The following is a 21,120-nucleotide window of genomic DNA, read 5'->3' as shown; positions in this document are numbered from 1 at the left end:
TGGTCCCTTTTTTCTACTTTTCTTTTTGGGGACTGATAGCCCCCTTGACTGACAGAGGCCCTGGATGTGTCGCAGGCGGTGGGTTGGGGGGTCTTGGGTTACTCTGTGTCAATTCCAGCTCCCAGAAGAGGCTCCGTCTCCCTAATGCTGAGGCTGTGGGGCCAGGAACCCGGGAACCAGCTTTGCCTGCCCAGGCTCCGTTCTCTCCAGTTCGCTCTCGACGTCCTGCCGTGCTTAGCAGCCCCGCGGCCCCTCATTGGAGCCCCTCCCCTCACCATGCCATTCCCTGGGCAGGACCCGCTGGGATGCTTGCTGCAGGTCTGGTGATTCCTGGGAGTTTCTTTTTTTTTTCTTTTCTTTCTTTTTTTTTTTTTTTTGAAATGGAGTCTCGCTCTGTCACCCAGGCTGGAGTGCAGTGGCACGATCTCAGCTCACTGCAAGCTCCGCACCCTGAGTTCAAGCGATTCTCCTGCCTCAGTCTCCTGAGTAATTGGGACTACAGGTGCCTGCCACCACGCCCGGCCAAGTTTTTCTTATTTTTAGTAGAGACGGGATTTCACCATCTTGGCCAGGCTGGTCTTGAATTCCTGACCTTGTGATCCGCCCGCCTTGGCTTCCCACAGTGCTGGGATTACAGGCGTGAGCCACCGTGCCAGCCCTGGTAGTTTCTTGAGGCACTGCTGTGTTGACAGACTGGGGAGGAGAGGAGGAGGCACTCTGGGCGGGGTTGCTGGGCCTCCACATACTCAGCCTGGCGGGTGAGGGTGAGATGCATGGCGTTAAGGCGGCGGAGGCCGAGACTCTAGTGCCACCAACAGCAGTCTGTTCTGGAGCTCCTGGGCACCAGCCTAGGTCTTCAGGGTTTGGAGAAGGGCAGAAGCAGTGGGTGTCTGTGAAAGGGGCTTTTTCTTTTTCTTTAGAGACAGGGTCTTGCTCTGTCACCCAGGCTGGAATGCAGTAGCATGATCACGGCTCACTGTGGCCTTGAACTTATGGGCTCAAGTGATCCTCCTGCCTCAGCCTCCCTAGTAGCTGGGACCACAGACGTGCGCCACCACACCCAGCTACTTTTTTATTTTTAATTTTTTTTAGAGATAAGGTCTCAGTATGTTGCGGCTGGGTCTTAAGCTCCTGAGCTCAAGTGATCCTCCCACCTCAGCCTCCTAGAGTGCTGGGATTATAGGCGTGAGCCACCGCTCCTGGCTGAGTCATTGTCTTACCGTAATTAACCGTTTGTTGGGAGATGAGCTAGAGGACCAGATGCCTTCCTCCCTTGGTCGCATGGGGGTCTGCCTGTGGGGAACTCCAGGCTTTTGTGGCCCACAGTGAGGGGTGGGTGTGTCCAAAATGGTGGGATTCCAGAACTTCCTGTTGGCAGAGTCCCTGGTGGTTGACTACAAGAAGGTGCTGAGCCCACATGGGCACAAGGAGGAGAAGGGAAGCTTCAGGAGAGAGGGAGACATGAGGGCTCTTACTTGCATCAGGGAGCGTCCGTCTACCTGTGGCCTTTTGGAATCTCTCCCAGGGCTCTTCCTGGAGCGTGGAGCCCCGCTGTGCATCTGCAGAGGGCCAGCCACATGCCCGCCTTGCTCTGGGAGTCAGCTTTTTTCCTGGTAACAGCTTTATTGACACAGTTTACATGCCATACCGTTACCCCATTAGAGTATACAGTTCTGTGGCTTAGTGTATTTGCAGTGTGCAACTATTACCCCTAACTCCAAAGCATTTTTGTCACCGCAAAGCGTTTTAGCACCCCCAAAAGAAACCCCGTACCCCTTAAGCAGTCCCTCCCTCATCCCCATGCTCCCAGCCCGTGGCAGCCATGCCACTGTGTCTCTCGCTGGACTGGCCCGTTCTGGACATTCCATATTAATGGAGGCATACAGGGTGTGACCTTCTGTGTCTGACCCTTTTCCCTGAGCACGTGTTTACCGTCCATCTGTGCTATATAGCCCGTGTCAGGGCCTTATTCCTGTTTGTGGCTGAACAATGACCCATTGCATGGGCGGACCCATTTCATTTATCTGGGGTTGCTGTCACCTTCCAGCAGCTGTGAGCCTGTTTTCCTCTCTCCTGTGCATGCACCGAAACTGGAATTGCCGGGTCAGATGGCTGGGAATTGAGTTTTTATGAAAGCAACACATCCGTGTTTGAAACGAAGTTGGCCCCTTCCCACCCTCCTAGGGTGCCCAAGTCCTGCTGCGCACAGGCAGCTCCCTCGGCTGCGTGTTTAAGAGGGCAGGTTTATGCCACTCCCCCTCCTCCCCCTCCTCTCCTCCCCCTCCTCCCCCTCCTCCCCCTCCTTCTCCTCCTCCTCTCCCTCACCCCCCCCGCCCCTCCCCCTCCCCGCCCCCCTCTTTAAAAGTTTAGACAGGGCCAGGCATGGTGGCTCACGCCTGTAATCCTAGCACTTTGGGAGGCTGAGGCAAGTGGATTGCCTGAGCTCAGGAGTTCGAGACCAGCCTGGGCAACATGGGGAAACCCCGTCTCTACTAAAGTACAAAAAATTAGCCGGGCGTGATGGCACACGCCTGTAATCCCAGCTCTTAGGGAGGCTGAGACAGGAGAATTGCTTGAACCTGGGAGACAGAGGTTGCAGTGAGCTAAGATCGTGCCATTGCACTTCAGCCTAGGTGACAGAGCGAGACTCTGCCTCAAAAAAAAAAACTTTAGACATCATCAAACGGATTCTTAGTACGGAAGATATGGACTTAGCCTTTTTATGCTGTCCCTTGCCCCACCCAGTATAATTATCACAATATTTGTTTAAACTCACGTACGGTGTTATCTGATGATATTAATTCTTTTCATGGCTAAGGCAGACACTGTATTATGATGACTGTACAACTTCATTGAGGTGTCTGAGTGTCCAGTGTGATGAGTTTTGACGTGTGTATACCTGTGAAGCTGTGGCCACAATCACCACAGTGAACTTGTCTGTCTCTCCCAGAGTCCTTGGCCCCCCCCATCTCCAAGCAACCACTGATCCGCTTTCTGTCATTGTAATTTAGTGTGCATTTGCTAGAGTTTTACATAAATGGAACCATACGGCGTGTCTTCTTTTTTTGTCCGGCTTCCTCGGGTGTGTGTGGTTATTCTGAGCCATGTTGTTGCGGCGCACGTCAGGAATTTGTTGCATTTCATAGCTTGCGGGTCCTGTTGTGCGAAAGTGCCACGGTTCGGTCGTACCCTCACCTGTTGACGGACACCTGGGTGTTTTTAGTTTGGGGCATTCCCAAGTTTGCATTTCCTTCATTAACTGATGTCGTAGAGCATCTTTTTGTGTTTTGTTCATCTCTCTTGGTGAAGTGTGTGTTAGAATCTTCCCCCTTTGTTCCACTTGGGCTTTTGTCGTCTTTAGTTATAAAAGTTCTCTGTATACTCTAGATGGAAGTCCCTTGCCAGGAATCTATTTTGCACATATTTGATTCCAGTCTGGTGGGCCTTTCCTTTTTGTAATAGTGGTTTTAGTTTTTTTGAGAGCAAATCTCACTCTGTCACCCAGGCTGGTATGCAGTGGTGCGATCTTGGCTCACTGCAACTTCTGCCTCCCAGGTTCAAGCAATTCTCCTGCCTCAGCCTCCCAAGTAGCTGGGATTACAGGCACCCACCACCACGCCCGACTAATTTTTGTATTTTTAGTAGAGACAGGGTTTCACCATGTTGTCCAGGCTGGTCTCAAACTCCTGCCTTCAAGTGATCCTCCTGCCTTAGCAAAGTGCTGGGATTATATAGGCGTGAGCCACTGCACCCAGCTCTGTAATAGTGTTTTTAGAACAAAAGTATTTAATTTTAATGAAGTCCAATGGACTGATTTTTTTTTTTTTTTTTGGTATTGCAGTTCATGGAATTTTGTTATTACGGCTCTGTGGTATTTATTATGACGCCTTTGCTTTTTCTGGAGTTCATAATGGCCTCGCTTCTTGGTTCGCTTTGTTTTCAATGCACCGTCCGGAATTTCTCCCCAAGGCCTCAGCCACACCCTTGCGCTGGCTCTGCTGTTGGCGGGGAGGTCAGTCTCTGTCTCTCCTCCTTTTGGAGCCGCCCTGCTGCCTGCTGGGCTGTGCAGGGGCAGCTTCTCCTCCCGGGTCAGAGCCCCGTGTTTTCTGGGTCCTGTGTCTTTTCTTTTCCTGTACTCCCACCATTCGGGGGATCATCTTTTTCCTTCTTTCTTTCTTTCTTTTTTGTTGTTAGGTTTCTGAGTAGGTGAATGGGGAATGCGTTTGAGCCAGTGTGTGTCTGCCATTGTCTCTGCCTGGCGCTGGTGGCTTCACTGGTTTGGAGTTGGGGGAGGGAGATGCCCCGTGTTCAGAGTCTGAGGGCCTCACACCGTCCTCTTCCAGCTCCCGCCACTGCTGTGTTCAGGGCCATGTTGGTGCTGATTTTATGTGAGCGTTCCTTTTCCCCCCACCGCAGGCTCTGGAGATGTTTGTGCCGGGGTGTTAGGAATTTCCTGACGGTATCGTTCCGGTGGTGGCAGGTCCTGAGAGGCTCGTCAACAGCATCACCCCATGATTGGGAGTGGTGTGCAGCCTCTGGGGGCCACAGGAGCAGGGACCTGGGCAAGGAGGACTGCGGGGGTTAAGAGGAGGGGTGAAGGAGAGGGGCAAAGGGTGTGTCCAAATGTGTGAGGTGTGAGGTGGACAGAATCAAGAGGCTTTTGCAGAAACATGAACGGTCTGGAGCGTATGAGGGGGTGAAGCTGGGAGGGGAGGCAGGGTTTTGAGGAGCCCAGGGCCTTGTTGAGATTCTAGGCTTGGTGCCACAGGCAGATGGATTTGTGCAACCTGCCTTTCTGTGTCTTAGGTCCGTCTGTGTTCTTACCACACGCAGATACATTCGTTTTCACTGCTGTAGAATATTCCGTATACGTGTAGCAGTTTCTTTGTCCTCCTCGATGAGTAACTGAGTTACCCCCGGTGAGTTTTTCTAGATGAGCTGCTCCGAGGGGCCTTGAGGCTGAGCTCTCCTGCGGGATGAATCCCACAAGGCCCCGTGGGGTTGTGCGGCAGCCGGTTGTGCAGTAAGTGAAAGAGGCGTGCGTCTTACTCGCCAGGCCGGGGCCTCCGCAGTTGCTCTGGTAGGTTTTGCTTTCTGTGTTTGCAGGCTGTGTTATTAAGCGCGTGTGTGGGTGTGCCTTCTCGATGAGCTGAGCCCTGTTACCGTGCGGTGGCTCGCTCTGGCCTGCAACAGTCTTATTTTTGGTTTGGTGTTGAATTTGTTTCCTGTTCTTCCTCTTCAGCCCTGGGGACGTTGCGCATTTCTGGTCACCTTCTCTTCCAACTGTCCTTGTTGCCCCAGGATAGGAGGATGGAAGGTGCTGTCCCTGCTGTCTGGGAATGAGCCAGGCCATCAGTGGGTGGAGCCCCTCCCAGCGAGGCAGAGCACTGGTCTGTGCTAGGGTGGAGGTGCTCGGCTCAGACCAGCCCTTGCTTGGCCGGGAGGTGTTTTTCAGTGATTTGGTCTTGATACCCGGCCGAGCAGGGCCCCAGCCTGTCCTCTCTTTGCTGGTCTCCCACCCAGGCCTCTCTGGGTGTGGCCTTGTGGCTGTGTGGGGCCAGAGTTGCCAGGCAAGCAGTGGTGCCAACCCTGGCTGCCCTCCTTCTCATTCCTTCCCGCTTTCATTCTTCCGTTCTTCCCACGTTTTCTTTCCCATGTGGCACCTGCTCTACTCCCAGGGCAGTCTGCCTTTAGTCCTGTGGGTCTCTCTGTACCCACAGCTCTGGCCTGACACCACCCACAGCCGGGGAGGTGGCCTCGGGCTATGTGGCCCTCATGGGGAGGTCGTGTTTTCAGCCCCGTCAGGATGACGGAGGATTCGGCCACACTGACCCCCAGCTAATCACTGTGGATGACGCTGCCCGCCCTCCCTTTCCCTGCAGAGCCCTGCTCTCTGTTCTTCCTGGGAAGAGTGAGGGTCCCGGTGGCACCCCGTCACTGTAGCCAAGAGTGCTGCTCTGAGTGAGCCTCAGGTCTCTGGAGCAGGGAGCCGGCCTTGGCCTGCGGGAGCTTTTGTGCTTCTGAACCAGAGCCTGGCCCGGGGTTGAAATCCCAGAGAGTCCTTTTTTGCTTTAAATGAGCAGCTGGGGCTGCCCCTTTGTTCTCTCTCTTTCTGGAGTGAGGAGTGGCTGGGTCAGAGCCGGTCTTTGGTGCCGTGGGTCTTTCTGTGCCTGCGGCTCTGGCCGCATGGTGCACAGCTGGGGAGGCAGCCTCCGGCTTTGTGGCCTACAGACCTCACAGAGGGAAGGGCCTCCTGTCTTCAGTCAGAGGTGGTTTTTCCCTGCAGTGAGAGAGTTTCTGCAGTTAACTCTCAGGGCTTTGCTTTGATATGGAAGTGCTTAGTCAGGGAATGGAGTGGCAGCTCCAAGTTCCGGAAGCTTCTCACAGCCCTTCTAATCCCCTAGCCGGCAGCCACCCACACTCGGCTGTCTGCTGGCTGACTGGTTTTCCAATCCCCACCATGGTGCTTCTGCTTTCCGGCAGGTGTAATTTCGGGGCATGCCCGCCGCTCTCAGCCCCTGACCCAGTGCCCGGGTTAGACTTTTCCCAGGGGCATCGGGTTAGACTTTTCCCAGGGGCGTCTGCTCCTGGTCCTCTTGGGTTTTGTGTTTGGGTTGACTGGCAGCTCGGGGAGATTGGAGTGGCCAGCTGGATCTGAGTCCCGTAGGCCAGTCCCTGTGGCCCAGGAGCAAGCCTGGCAGAGGTGACCCGAGGGAGGGTGGGCCCAGCCTGGTCACAGAAGCAGTGCTGTGCGCGTCCCGGCCCCCTGCAGGGGCCCAGGGTCCTGAGCTGAGAGCCTCGGGAATCTGGGGAATTTGCTAAGATGTGTGAGTGACTCCTCCTCCTCTGTTTCAGGCCCCTCTGTGGTGGCTGGCACCACCAGGGGCTGGTGTGGAGACCTAAGGGCGGAGGGCAGGGCAGGTGCTTCCCATGCCGCTGGGCTGTAGGGGTGTCTGGGTTGACGTGGCACTGGTTCTTTCTGCGGGTGGAGGGCTAGCTGTCCAGTCTGCCTCACCGACAGCTGTGGTTTGCAGTGCCCCGGGACTGCACTCCTGAGCACGCCCCTCCACCCCTTGCTGCTGGCAGCCGCCTGTGGCCCAGGCCCTCTGGCTCCCCCACCCGAGGCTGGAGTGCACAGAGCTGGGCTGAGCCTGAGCGTATGCTGGCCAACGGGGGAGGCAGATGGGGGGAGCAGGCCAGAATCCCAGTGACCTGGGGTCCTAGTGCAGCATACACACCTGGGCAGGTGACTCTAGCACTGTTTGCCAGAACCCTCTGTATGGAGAGAGGGTCACGTAGCTGCCCTTTGGCCTGGCTTTGCAGGGAGGCTAATGTCGAATCATCCTGTAGAGCGTTGTCGGCTCTCGAGGACGGTGCCACGTCTCTAGTGAGGGGGGCTGTCGTTGCAGTGAGCGGGGCCACAGCCCTCCCCAGGAGAGAGCACTGCACTTCGTGTGGCCAGACCCACATGTCCAGCCTGCGTTTGTCTTGTATGGTCAGACCCGCATGTCTAGCCTGCCCCTGTCTGTGTGGTCAGAGCCGCGTGTCCAGCCTGTCTGTCTGACGCCCTGGGCCTGTTGTGTTTTTGTCCGAATGCTCTGTGGCCCTGCCATGGAACACCTTAGCCAGGCTGTTTTGCTCAGCCCTTGCTCATCTCTGGAGGCCTCTGGTGTGTTTTTGTCCTTTGAAGAGGCCGCTGTGTACCCGCTGGTGCCCACAGCATGCTTGTTTGTGATCACAGGGCGTGTGTGTACCTGCTAAGTGCACTGGGCCTGTGCTCTGCCATCTGCCCGGCATCCCTGGGTGCCCAGGAGAGTGGCAGGAGCTCCCTGTTGGGCCAGCCTCAGAATGAGGATGTTAGCTGGCAGGTGGCGTTGTCCCTGCCTGAAACTGTGGGCTGGATTTGGTCACTGAGTCACTGAATTAAGGTGTGGCCTGGAAACCTTCCGTAGCTGTTGGCTGCACTGCACACCTCGTTGCCCAGAGTGAGGCAGGTGTTTTCAGTGCCCGCTGGGAGAGCTGGGGCCTGGGGCTCCCACGGGTCAGGTGCCCCTCCTGTGCCCGCAGGTGTCAGCCTCTCTCTTAGAGGCACGGAGTGGCTCCTTCCGTGTGTGCGGCATCTCTGTGTCTCTGAAATGTGGGGGCCTGTGCAGAAGAGAAGGTCCTTGGTCATGTGAACCCCAAGGGGCCTTTGGGGCTGTCTCTAATGGCTCCCGTTGGCCAAAGTGGCTCGGAACCACCATCTCGTGTTACTCACCTGGTAGGGCCTCCTGCTCTCTGTGAGACCAAGCAGCTTGTCCGGCTGTGTCACGGCCCCTCTGGGCTCAGGCGGCTCCGTGCACAGTGCACCCAGGAGCCCAACCCCTTGCTCCAACCTGCCTGTACCTCCCTCACGCCACACTATTCCTCCCTTCCTACAGTAGGACACGGGCAGGGGTGCTCCAGAGACAGCCACCCGAAGAAGCCACCAGGGTACTTGGGGAGGACGCTGCCTTGGGCCCTGCCTCCCGCCCCGTGGGGATCGTTCAGAGCCCACCCTGCCCCAACTGCCTGTTCGCAGAGGCAGGCGCGTGCTCCTGCTTAACTCTGTGGGGACCCACCAGCGCCTGAGCGGGGGAAGGGGGTGGGGCGGGGGGGCCTCGTGGTGGGGGGTGTGGAGGGCCTTGTTCCCTTCTGGCTGCAGCTAGGGGTGGCCCAGCCCTGCCCGGCTACTGACAGCTTTGCGGTGCAGGCTCAGCTCTTCGGGGGGATTAGCAGCCGTCCTGATGGGATTGGCTGAGTTGCAGCCACGGCAGCCAAGTGTGGGCCCCTGGTCTGGCTGCTCGTGGTTTGATCCTGAGCCGTTTCTGTGATCAGTAGCTGCGAGCGTGGCCGGCAGAGGGGCTGGCTGCTGGAGTCTCACTCAGCGAGAGGCTCTGAGGCCCGGCTGGGTGTCGGTGTCCTCTGCTGGCGTTGCTGCTGCTGCTCTCTTTGGCCCAGCATCACAGCGGGGAGGCACCTTTCCTCCCTGAGGACTCATGCCACAGCGTCAGGCCTCAGCCGGCCAGAATAGGGAGGACAGCTGGTCTCTCCTCTGCGATGCTGGGGCCGCACGTCCCCCAGGTGAGGCACAGCTGATGGCGCCTGCCATCCCTCGGTGCTGTCACCAGTGCTCCCTAGGGAGGGAAAGGGAGGAGCCGCTCAGCCTTGCTCCTCAAGCCAGGAGCTGCTGAGGTGCTGGCCGCCTCCGATGGGGCTCCACATAGTGTTGGCCACAGGCTGAGGGGCCTGGGTGCACAGGTGCCAGCCCAGGAGCCTCCGTGGGCAGGTGTCTGCGTCTCTGGGGTCCTGTGGGATGTGGGTCCCGTGCACTTTGGGTGGTGCCAGTTGGCGGAAGCGTGGGCATGTCAGGCCTGACAGACACTGGTCACAGCCACCCAGAGACATGACGGCTGGCGCTCTCAGGGCGGCCTCTGTTCCTGTTTGCATCTGGTAGGGTTTGGAGCCAGTCAGTGGCTGAGAAACTCTCCCAGGAGCGATGTTCCCGCTTGGACAATAATCAGGGAGCACAAATAGGCGACGCTGGTTAGGAGCAGGCCACGCTCACAGCATTGGTCTTCCCCACGGACATGTGTGAGGAACTGGAGGTCTGAATGCCTTCTGTCCCCTGCAGAGCAGCTGTCGGAGGGGGTCTGTCCCCAGAGGCCAGGACCCTGGTCAGTGCCATCCGGGTCACAGGTGTTCTTTTGGCCCCAGGTGTAGGAGGGCAGTGATGCGGGGTCCACACCAGAAGCCGCTCTTGAATCCTCAACCCCCAGGATCAGTGTGAGACAAAGCCCAGGATCTAGGGACCGCACAGTCAGCAGCCGCAGAGACAGAGCCAGGACCTGAGCCCGTCTCAGGGGGCTCCACTCTTGTGTCTCCTGTCCCCGCTTCCCTGCCCTGAGGAGGGTGCCCCCAAGTCTGGTACTGCAGAGAAGGCCACCTCGATGGCTCCTTGGTTGTGGCATGCTACTGGAGGGCCTGGGGGGACTCCAGTTCTGTGGAGGAGTCTTTCTTAGGTTGGGGGGCCGTATCTGGTTGCCAGTGCCTCTGTCCAGCTTTCAGTTCCGGGCCGTGGGAGGTGCCAGTGGGTTCTCTTGTCCACAGTCTGTGACAGTTGTCCCAGACGTGCTCCTGCATGCCCGCTGCCGAGCTCCAGCTGTTCCAGGCTCCGCCACTCCCCAGTCACGCATTCGACAACTTGTCCGGCACTGGGCCCCGTAGAAACAGCCAGGACAGGGTCTCAGCAGCCCCAGGGGTGGTCCCGGCGGCAGAGGCTGGGCTAAGAAGGATGCGCTGGGCCCTCCGGCTGTCCCCGCTGTGCTTGTTTATTTAGACGTCTGAAGGGCAAACGGCAGAACATCAACTTCTGGTTGCTCTGAAGGGTGGGTCCACGGGCATTTGTGAGAGTCTCCTTTGTACAGTTTATACATTGGAAGCATTTTTGTAATTGTTAGCGCAGTCACATGCCGGCGGTTGCATCACTGCAGGGCTGACTGGACTGTGTCCCGGGCAGAGACTGAACACGTACATGCACCCAACCAGAGCACGCACGCGGGCACAGAGACACACACGCATGCACAGATAGTCCTAGATCCAAGTACCGAGGGGCGGCGCTCATGCCGCCCCATGGAGTGCTGGAGGGGTGACAGGGAGACTGGCCCCTGGTAAGGTGGTCAGAGAGACTGGGGAGCGGTCCACGGGGCGGCCGCTCTGAACTGCCCACCTGGCTTCTTGGCAGCCCCCGCTCATGGCCGTGGGACTCTGTGGGCAGCTGGGGTCCAGGGCCGGCTTCAAGGACGCCTGGTTGGAGTTTTCGAGTCTGTTCCCTGCCTCTGCAGTGGCCCCTTCCTTTTCAGGAGGTGCAGTCTGCGAGGCCCCTGGAAAAACCTGGGTGGGGGGCATGGTTCCCCGTCCATGGCAGCTCCCTCTGCCCACTTGGGGGACCCCCCCGGGGCTTTCCACTCACAAGCTTGCTCTGGCCAGCATGTTCCTGGGCAAGGTTCAGTACCCCTCCCAGCCTTTCTGTTTTCCCCGGACATGTGGGAGCCATCCCTAGGGCACCTTGGGAGGATGCCGTACCATGGGACCTGAACAGGCAGCGGAGGTGGCCAGGGTCTTTGGAGGTGCACTTGTTGTACCCAGGAAGATTGGAGAGTTTTTTGTTTTCTTGTTTTGGTTCTTTTTTTTTTTTTTTTTTTTTTTTTTTTTGGTGGTGGTGGTTTTTGTTTATTCCCGTTTTTGGAGACAAAGTCTCTCTCTGTCACTCAGGCTGGAGTGCGGGGGCACAGTCGCATAGCTCATTGCAGCCTCCTGGCCTCAAGTGATCCTCCCACTTCAGCTTCTGAGGAGCCAGGATTACGGGTGTGTGCTGCCACGCCTGTATAATTTTTAAACTTTTTGTAGAGACGAGATCTCGCTTTGTTGCCCAGGCTGGTCTCGAACTCCTGGACTGAAGCGATCCTCCTATCTCGGCCTCCCAAAGTGCTGGGATTACAGGGGTGAGCTACCATGCCCGGCCAGAAGTTGGTTTTGAAAGGCAAATTTGCCCATGAAGAAAGAAGCAGGCACTGCTCCAAGCTGTGGCCTGGGTCTGCCCTCCACGCTGAGCGGACGTCCAGGCAGCCTCCGGGCTGGGCATTAAGTGTACTCTACCAGGAAACCTTGGTCACTCGTGGCCAAAAGGGAAGTGGAAATGTGGAAACTCCTCTGCCCCATCAGACCTTAAACCTCCTTGCGGACAAGGAGGCAAAAGGCGCTTTGAAGGGAGGAGAGAGGGGCAGGGAGTGTTGCTGCAGAAGAGTTCCCAGTGGACGCGGGGCAGGAGAAGGCCCCGGTGTGCCTTTCCCCCTGCAGCTGTGGGAGCTGGGCTCGGCCTGGTCTCTCAACTCATGGAGAGAAGGTGTCAGGTCAGCTCAGCCCCCACAGAACCTTGTCTACATTCATGTGTGTCACGTGGGGGGCCCTCTGCAGCCGCCATTCCAGCCGCCCTGGGTGGATGGCTACTGACCCTGGAGCCCCCGCCTGCCTGGGACGCTGGGAGTGTGTGAGCAGATTCAGTGCCAGAGGCCCGGGCAGGCCTGAGAGTCCTTGATCCCGGTGTGATGGTACATTGCTCGTCCAGGGGCCATCCTCGGAGCCGGTGATTTGGAGTGATGGCTCAGGACAATGGGGGCGGCTGACAGAAGGCAGCCTTGGCCTCTGCTTTCCCTCCAGCCTCCTGTCCAAGATCTGAATGCTGACCAGCCTTGACACCAAGGTGGCTCTTTGGACTTGCTTGGTTTCCGAACTGTGTGTGGGGAAGCAGCGTCGGCTACCGTCATCACCATGGCAACACAGACATTGATTTTTTTTTTCCATTGGTTACTCCCGGCCACATTCTGTTTTTGCCTTTTTTGTAGGTGGGAGAAGAACTCTACTTCTCCCAAGGAGAAGCTGGTGGCTGGAGAGGAGCAGAGAGAAGGGGCGGGAGCAGGATCCACCCCCGAGGTGGCATCCCTGGGCTCTGGGTCAGCACTGGATCTGGTCCCATGGCCTCTCTAGGGGCTCTGACAGGAAGATGTCCTGTCAGCCCCCTGGCCATCTGTCCTTTCCCATGATGAGCGCGCTCTGTTCGAGCCCTGCCCAGGTGGGTGGTGATGAGCTCTCGAGGTGCCTTTGGGCTCCAGAAGCCACGAGGATATTTGAGCATTGTGGATATCTACTTCAGAAGGCTCTGGAAGGTGATGCATGCTCGCAGCCGAGTTGGAGCAGCTGACCTCTCACACAGAGCCCCTCTTGGGCCCCCTGAAGCAACAGAAATACCCAGGAAACGAGTGTTTCTGTGCCCTCGGTATCCACTGGCCAAAAAGAGCACCCTGACTGCTCGGTAGCAGTGCCCATCACGTCCCTGAGCCTCTGTTTCAGGGACCCAAGTCCAGCTCCTGGAAGACTCAGGGCGAGGGTCAGATGCCTTCTCTGCACCCTCCCATGCCGCTGTGAGCTGTTCTGGCTCACACACTGCCATCCGAGCGTCGTCCAGGAGGCAGCCAAGAATTGGAGCAGTTCCCACGCCAAGTAGGGCCTAGTGGGTGGCCTGTTCCCTCCTCCAGTGCGGCACACACAGGCGCCGTAGCATGCAGGTCTATGCCTGTGCAGTCTGGGGCATCTTGTTAAATTTCCTTGCTGCCCTCCCCCCCGTCTCTTCCGTGATCTTGCCCACCCCTCCCCCTCTGCTTCCGGCCATCCCGGCCCTCCCAGTCTCCTGGGCCAGCATCATGGCTGTGCTGGTCCTGTTGCTTTTCCGTCAGCGTGCCCAGGCAGACTGGGGTTCCCTGTGGGCTGTGGCTGCCATGCCCTCCCCAGCTGGCTCCAGCCCTCTGAAGCTCGGGGAGGGTGGGCTGGGTCACCTGCATTCCACCTGCCCGAGGGCTGCCACTCCCTTTTCCCAGATGGCTGGAATGCCCCAGGGCAGAGTCGGGAGACCTCCTTAGGCTCCACCTTGGTCCACAACAATGTTCCTTGATTCCCTCCGGCTTCCTGCTCCTTTGACTCCTCCTGCACAGCCCGGGCTGACTCATGTAATCAGGGAAGAAGAGGGGCTGTTCTCGGCCTCCCTATGTCCATGCCTCGTGGCTGCCTGAGCACTTCTCAGGGTCCAGTGGAAAACTCTCCTGCCCTGTTTGACGCCCCCACTCGTCAGTTTCACCTTGGTGCCAAGAGCAGATGCTCTGCTCTGGGCCCCACTTGGGCCACAGCCTCCCAGCCATCTCCTCGTCCCCACCCTGGACTGGCATTTCCTGAATTCCTGGCCCCTGTCCGAGAAGGAGGGTGCCTTCCTGGGAGAGCTGTGGCTGGTGCTGACCCAGGTCCGTGGGGTCTTCAACCTTTGCAGACACCTGAGCCCAGAGGCCACTCCTCCCCCTCTGAGCACAGGCGGGCGGACGCTGTCTGGCAGGCTCTGCCTTTCTTTCATTTTTCCTGACATCTTCACCCAGCATCCTCTGCTTGGAGGTGGGTGTATGAGAAGGGACCATGGGTGTCAGGGTGGGGCTGTCTGCTGTTAGCAGGTGAATGCACCCCCAGTCCTTGCTCTGGGGCCAGGCTGTCCTGCGGGCCTCACGGACCCGGTTGTCTGTGGTCATGAGCCTGCACCTTACTGATTTAATCCCAGGTGCCAGGTACGAACATGCACGCTTCCCTGATGAGAAAATGGCATCTAGCCTGGAGCCCCTTCCCACAGCCCTGGGTATTGGGCGCCTGTCACCTCCAGGACGTCCCCCAGCCAACAGATAGGTGGCAGGTGGAGGGTTCCTGCAGTGGGGCCCTGGTGGCCCCAGGGGGTGGTTGAAGCTCCCTTCGTGGGTGGCATGGGGCCTTCCATCCCCCATGACCCTCCAGTGGCCCCTCCCCGTTTCAGTGCTCAATACCCCTGCTTCTCAGAGATCAAAGCCGTCTTCTTGGACCTTCCCCACTGCTGTGTCCCAGCCTCCTGTGCAGTCTCTTGGTTACCCAGGAGTTTCGAGCTTTTACCACCTGGGGTGCCTTTCAGATCCTCCGACCTCTTGGTCTGTAGGAGCACCAGGCCACGATGGGGCGGTGGAGGCCGTGCTGTTCACCTCACCCCTGGCTAGCCAGGGCTGCTAGCCTTCTTCATGGGAGCAATCACCAGGCCCGTCTCCTCGGGCCGTGCTTTGATAGAAACGATCTTTTAACTGACAAAGCGGAGTGTTAGCTGAAATCATCATGACATGGCTGTTTATGCTCCATTTGGGATTCGGAGTCGAGCATTTGGGGACCCTCGGGCAGGATCTGAGCCGCTGTTTGCCCTCACAGATGAGGATGAGGGTCTGCACAGATCTGCCTGCAGCACCAGCCTGCGAGCATCCGAGGCCCAGGCTCCCGCCTCCCCCAGTCTTTTTCACTGTCTCTGAGATTCACGCTCTCTCTCAGCCTCTTGTCTTTCGCAGACTATAAGAACACGTTGTATTTTCTGAAGTAAGAAAAGGCTCAAATCTTTAAAATTTCACTGTTGTGAAAGCCGAAGTGTGAGGGGCTCTTCTAGGTTAAAGGACTGAAGATGCCCAGACTGGAACCCCAGAGGAAGGGTGAGAGTCCTCCGGGCGCTGGCAGGCGCCAGTTCCTCGTCACTCACAGTGAAGCCCGTGTGTGACTTGTCTCAAGTGCTGATGGAGCCGTCTTCCAGGAGGTGGAATGCTGATTTGTTTTCCTAAAATGAGAGAGACTAAAGCCACGTGCCAATCCAACACAGCAGGACCCTCGACGAGACCCTGGATCAGGGAGGAGCTTGTCAATGGCATCGTCGGGCTATTCGGGAGCATGGTGTGTGCTGATTAGAAGAGGGTGCGTCTGTGGTAACCTTCCTGTGTGTCAGAACGGAGGCGTGATGATGAGGCAGAAGGTCCTTGCTCTTAGGACACAGCTGGAGTATTGGGGGCAGGGGCAGCATCACATTGATGTCTGCAGTTGAGTCTCAAGGGGCTAAAAAAAGTGCCTGTGTGTGTGTGTGCACAGATGTGCGTGAGTGCTAGTGTGTGTGCATGCACGGATGTTTGTGAGTACATGCGTGTGTATGCATGGATACATGTGAGTGCCGGTGTGTATGCATGTATGCATGTGAGTGCCTGTGTGCACAGGTGCATGTGAGTGCCTGTGTGTGTGCATGCACAGATACGCATGAGTGCCTGTGTGTGTGTGTGTGTGTGCACTGGTGCATGTGAGTGCGTTCACAGATGCGTGTGAGTGCCTGTGCATGTACCTATACATCGCAGAAAGAGTGCGGAAGCCATTGTGGCGAAGCGCGCCACCAGGGAACCTCAGCAAAGCGAATGGGTGTTTGCTCTACTGTCCCTGCAACTTCTCTCCGGGTTGGGAAGATTGGGCTGGGAGAAGAAGAATGTAGTTCTGTCTTCATCTGAACCGCAGGGGAGAATGGGCTTGGCAGAGCCATGACTGGCAATGCTTTCTGTCTCTTTCACCTTCCCACTGTGTGGGGCCAGAGCCATTCGTGGGAACCCCTGGGTGTGGTTGTGAAGCCGGCCTCGGCCCAGCTCACCCGCAGAGCCGTCTCCAGCCGCATTCATTCCGGCTGTGCCCGTGTTTGGCGTTGGGGGAAACTTCCTGGTGCCTGTTATTTGAAGCTGGCGGTCAGGTCTGTGCCTCTGCTTGGTCTGGGGCATCTTGTGGCATGTCCTTGCTGCCCTCTCTCTTCCGGGTCCACCCTCACCTCCCTCTTCACCCCTTTCCCTCTGCTTCCAGCCTCCACGGCCCTCTGAGTCTCCTGGGCTCCTGGGCTCAGCAGATGACCACCCAGGGCACCCCTGGTTCGGCCTCCATCTTTGAACTGTGTGAAGCCATCAGAAGGAGCTCGGCCACCGTGTCGAGTGGGCTGCCTTCCGGTGGGCCGCGTGTCCTGCCGTGCCGTCTTCAGGGATGAGCGGTTAATCCTTGTTCATCTGCTCACTAGACATAGCTGCGTCAGAGCAGTACCTGCCTCCTTGTGGCCCTAGCCTTGTGGGGAGCTCCTGTGAGAGTGTCCTGAGTGACCCTCTCCGAGGACCCTCCCTCCATCTGCCCTTGTTGCCTTTAACCCTTTCAGTGTTATGCATATCACCACACTCCCTCTGTGCCCTTCTCCCTGAGGCAGGGGCACTTGGAGCACTATGGCAGCCTTTGGTGGACCTCAAGTCCTGCTCCTCCCCTCCATCAGCACATTCGGGCCCCTGGTACTGCCCAGCCTTTGCACTGGCCAGCCCTGGGTTCCATGTGAGGCCAGCCAGGCACTGCCACCTCTGTCCTGGCACGGAGGTTCTGCCAGGGTGTGTGCATACTTTTGAGGGTCTGCTGGGAATTTTTTTTTTGTAGTGGTGGTGAATAAAATACATAAGGCAGAGAAGCAGAAGCAACCGCACCCAGGTGTTCCCTCTTGTTGGTAATCCTGAGGTTTGGCAGAAACCAGCTCCTGCTGGGGTCAGGAGGCAGCGAGGCAGATGCTCCCCAGAGTACAGCCCGAGAGGCCTGACTGTTTGGCTGGGGGGAGCGCTGAGTCTCAGGTCCTGCCGGGAGGCACAATCCTTCCAGAATCAGCCCCTGTTACCATCTGCAGCTTAACTCATCTGATTCTTGCTTTATCTTCCCTGTGAACCAGGTCCAGCCTGAGGCAGAGAGGAGATGGCAGGTGGACACCTGGGAGGGCTCACTGAGCTCCGCCTCACCATCAGGGGAGGCCCCATCTAGGTTGTGGGGGATGCTTGAGAGAGCCCCGACGTTCTGACCTCCCAAAACGTCAAGGGTGCTGGCAGCGGGTGAGACCCCCCAGTTTGCTCTGCTCCCCGGGGCTCTGCTTGCCAGGAGACGTTTTGGCTGTAAGCAGGCGAGAGCACCTCCAGAACGCACATCAGGAAGACAGATGGTGTGCAGGTGGGGCTCAGGGCTGTCATCCCCTGAAGCTGCTTCTGAAGAGCTGTTGTCGCGGCAGCTCTGTTAGAACAGGCCACACGGGAAACAGCCCGCACCTCTCAGTAGATGCCGAGAGAAACATCTGGTGTATCCATAGGGTGAAATTATATTCAGCCGTAAAGAAGGACAGGCTGGGTGTGGCTCATACCTATAATCCCAGCACTTTGGGAAGCCAAGATGGGAGGATCACTTGAGGCTGGGAGTTTAGGACTCACCTGGGCAACACAGCAAGACTGTGTTTCTATCTGGAAAAAAAAAAAAAAGGACATTCTGTGGCTGGGCGCAGTCACTTGCACCTATAATACCAGCACTTTGGGAGTCCACTTGATCCCAGGAGTTCGGCCGGGCGCGGTGGCTCAAGCCTGTAATCCCAGCACTTTGGGAGGCCGAGACGGGCGGATCACGAGGTCAGGAGATCGAGACCATCCTGGCTAACACGGTGAAACCCCGTCTCTACGAAAAATACAAAAACTAGCCGGGCGAAGTGGCGGGCGCCTGTAGTCCCAGCTACTCGGGAGGCTGAGGCAGGAGAATGGCGTAAACCCGGGAGGCGGAGCTTGCAGTGAGCTGAGATCCGGCCACTGCACTCCAGCCCCGGCGACAGAGTGAGACTCTGCCTCAAAAAAAAAAAAAAAAAAAAAAAGAATGAGCTCGGCATGGTGGCACACCCCTGTAGTCCCAGCTCCTCTAGAGGCTGGGGCCGGAAGATCCCTCGAACCCAGGAGTTGGAGGCTGCAGTGAGCCGTGACTGTGGACTGCATTCCAGCCTGGTGACAGAGTGAGACCCCTGTCTCTAGAAAGACAAGGAGACTCTGAGTCAGGCTGTACCATGGATGGAGCTTGAAGACATTGTGCCCAGGGAGAAAAGCCAGACACACAGGGTCCCATATGACTGCAGTGATGTGAAGGGTTGGGAATAGGCCACTCCACAGACTGGTTCCCTGGAGCTAGGGAGCAACTGCTGGGGGGCATGGGTTTCTCTTTGGGGTGATGAAAATGTCAGGGCGGTCGGTTAGCTCAGTTGCTGAGCTCATGGTGCTGATGCCACAGTCGCGGACTCAATGCCCGCACCAGCCACAGTCCCAATTTCTTGGCCGGGTGCGGCGGCTCACGCCTGTAATCTCAATACTTTGGTGGGGTGGGGTGGGTGGATCACCTGAGGTCAGGAGTTTGAGACCAGTCCGGCCAATGTGGTGGAACCCCATCCCTACTAAAAATACTAAAATTAGCTGGGCGTGGTGGCAGGCGCCTGTAGTCCCAGCTACTCAGGAGGCTGAGGCAGGAGAATCTCTTGAACCTGGGAGGTGGAGCTTGCAGTGAGCCGAGATCGTGCCACTGTACTTCAGCCTGGGTGACAGAGAGACTATCTCAAAAAAAAAAGAGGTAAAAATGGTGAATTTTATGTTATGTGAATTTTTCCCAATTAAAAAAAAAAAGCCCAGTGTTGGGAGGACAGATGCTTGGGCTTCCTGCCCGTCCTGAGGCTGGTGGTGCTGAGCATGCAGGTGACTGGGGGTGCAGGTGCCGTCTCAGGTGTGAGCCAGGCACCGTGGGTGTGGGTGCCGTCTTGGGTGGGAGCTGGGCACTGTGGGTGCGGGTGCTGTCTCGGATGGGAGATGGGTGCTTTGGGTGCGGGTGCCGTATTGTGTGGGAGCCGGGTGCCGTGGGTGCAGGTGCCATCTCGGATGGGAGCTGGGCGCTCTGGGTGCAGGTGCTGTCTTGGGTGGGAGGTGGGCATTGTGGGTGCAGGTGCCATCTTGGAGCTGGGTCCTGTGGGTGCGGGTGCTGTCTCGGGTGGGAGCTGGGCGTGTATGCGGCTGTTGGTGTCAATCTCGGGTGGGAGCCGGGCGTCTGCCTTCCTGAACTGCAGCCTCCACTCCTCTCTGACTGTGCTCGCCGCTGCTCTAGGCTGGCAGCAGATCTTGAGGATGCAGCCTCTGGAAACCCTCAGGGCTCCCGAGTTTTGGGGTGTTTGACCTCCAGCCTGCTCAGCCCCGAGTCAGCCTCGAGCTGTAGGGGTGGCAGGTCCCTCTCCTGCAAAGTGGGGTGACAGTCCCACGCAGGTTGGGGTAAGACCTGCGGGGAGCGAGACCGGGCTCAGCTTTCAGGAGAGATCGAGGGCTGTCGTGGGGTCTCACCAGGCTCTGTTGGGATTCCAGAAAGGAGCTGGGGACTCAGCAGATGGAAAGGCCCCTCTCCGCCAGGTGCTGCCCCCAAGCAGAACCAACTCGAGGACAGAAAGATGCTGGCCAGGCACGCCTGGGGCCTGGGCTCTGCAGCCTCACCTGACTCAGGTGCTGTTTTCTCTGCTGGGGAGCAGGGGCCCCAGCCAGGGTCCTGAGGCAGCCCTGTCCTCATCACTGTGCTCAGCCCGGCCACAGGAGGCTGGGCTCCCCAGTCACAGTCAGTCCCGTGGAGCGGGTTTCAATCTTAAGCCTGGCGACCGTCCTGTCCAAGGTGGAGGTGGAGCTGGTGGGGTGAGGCCCACGGTGACTCCAGTGCGGACCGGCTGCTGCTTCACTCATGGCAGTCCATTGGTAGACGGCCGAAAAAAGAGAGGCCTCATTTTCAGGATGCCTGTGTGGTTTTTAGACTTTAATCCCAAACGAAACAATCGCCTGTGACTCCCACATGAGCTCCCTTTCCTGCCCTCCGATGCTTCTCCCTTTCCTGCCCTCCGATGCTCCTCCCTTTCCTGCCCTCCGATGCTCCTCCCCCGCTCACTCTCCAGCATCCCTAGGCAGCCCTGGGCCGGCAGTGTGAGCTGCCCGGAGCTGGTGGACCCGTCAGCCTGGGTGTGACACCGCTGCACTCCCACACCTACATCCCGAGGCATGGCCACCTGCTGTCCATCACCCCCAACACCCCAGATCCCTGGCAGGGGCGCCTGCAGCACCTCGGGAGTTAAGTGCTGGTGCCGGACACATTCACACTCCGTGCCCATGTGGTTTCCTGCAGCTGCTTGTAAGATGCAGTTTAAAAATTCAACGCGTGGGATGATTTTGTGCAGCCGCCGCTCGAAGCTCAGGGCGGGCACACGCCTGGTCTGTGCAGCTTTGCCTGGGCCTCCCCTGCGTGTGCGTCAGCTGCAGTGTGGGGCTGGGGGCTCGGGCTGGCGGGGATGCTGGGGTGCACATTTGAGTGTCGCAGCCACACGGGTGGGTGGTGATGACTGTCACCTGACCAGAACCCCGAGAAGCTCCACATATTCTTTTTTCTTTTTGGATTCAACAGTCCCTTTTTAAAAAGAGTTGCTGTTCAGTGTTGTCTTCCAGATGTTTCTCTTGAATCCATTGTGTGTAGCCTTTTAAGGGAATACATGCTTGTTGTTTGGTCTTGATATTAACTTATAATTTAGGGCTGCAGAATGTGGCGAGAGCCAGGCACAGTGCTGCATGCCTTGGATCCCAGCTACTTGGGAGGCTGAGGCGGGAGGATCACATAAGCCTAGGAGTTGGAGACCAGCCCGGGTGACATAGTGAGACCCCATCTCTAAAAATGAAAAAAACAATATGGCAGGAGCCATGCAGAGTTCAGCTGAGTTGTCTGGGGCCTTTTGCTTCACCTCTTTGTGAACTTGCGGGCCCCCACCCCAGGATAGGGGGCCGGCGACCTCGCAAATGCTGGGTGCTTATGGATACT

At 57.6% G+C, this 21,120-nt stretch overlaps 1 protein-coding gene across 4 annotated transcripts in view; it reads left to right on the top strand.

The window, feature by feature from the left end:
* Positions 1–21,120, top strand: part of BAIAP2 (BAR/IMD domain containing adaptor protein 2) — a 77,212-nt gene that overhangs the window by 23,034 nt on the left and 33,058 nt on the right. The window lies entirely within an intron of this gene.

This window comes from Rhinopithecus roxellana, chromosome 19 (genome assembly GCF_007565055.1).
Source record: "Rhinopithecus roxellana isolate Shanxi Qingling chromosome 19, ASM756505v1, whole genome shotgun sequence".
NCBI classification, from domain to species: domain Eukaryota; kingdom Metazoa; phylum Chordata; class Mammalia; order Primates; family Cercopithecidae; genus Rhinopithecus; species Rhinopithecus roxellana.
Note: the sequence above shows the minus strand (reverse complement) of the source record. Positions and strands in the feature narration are given on the sequence as shown.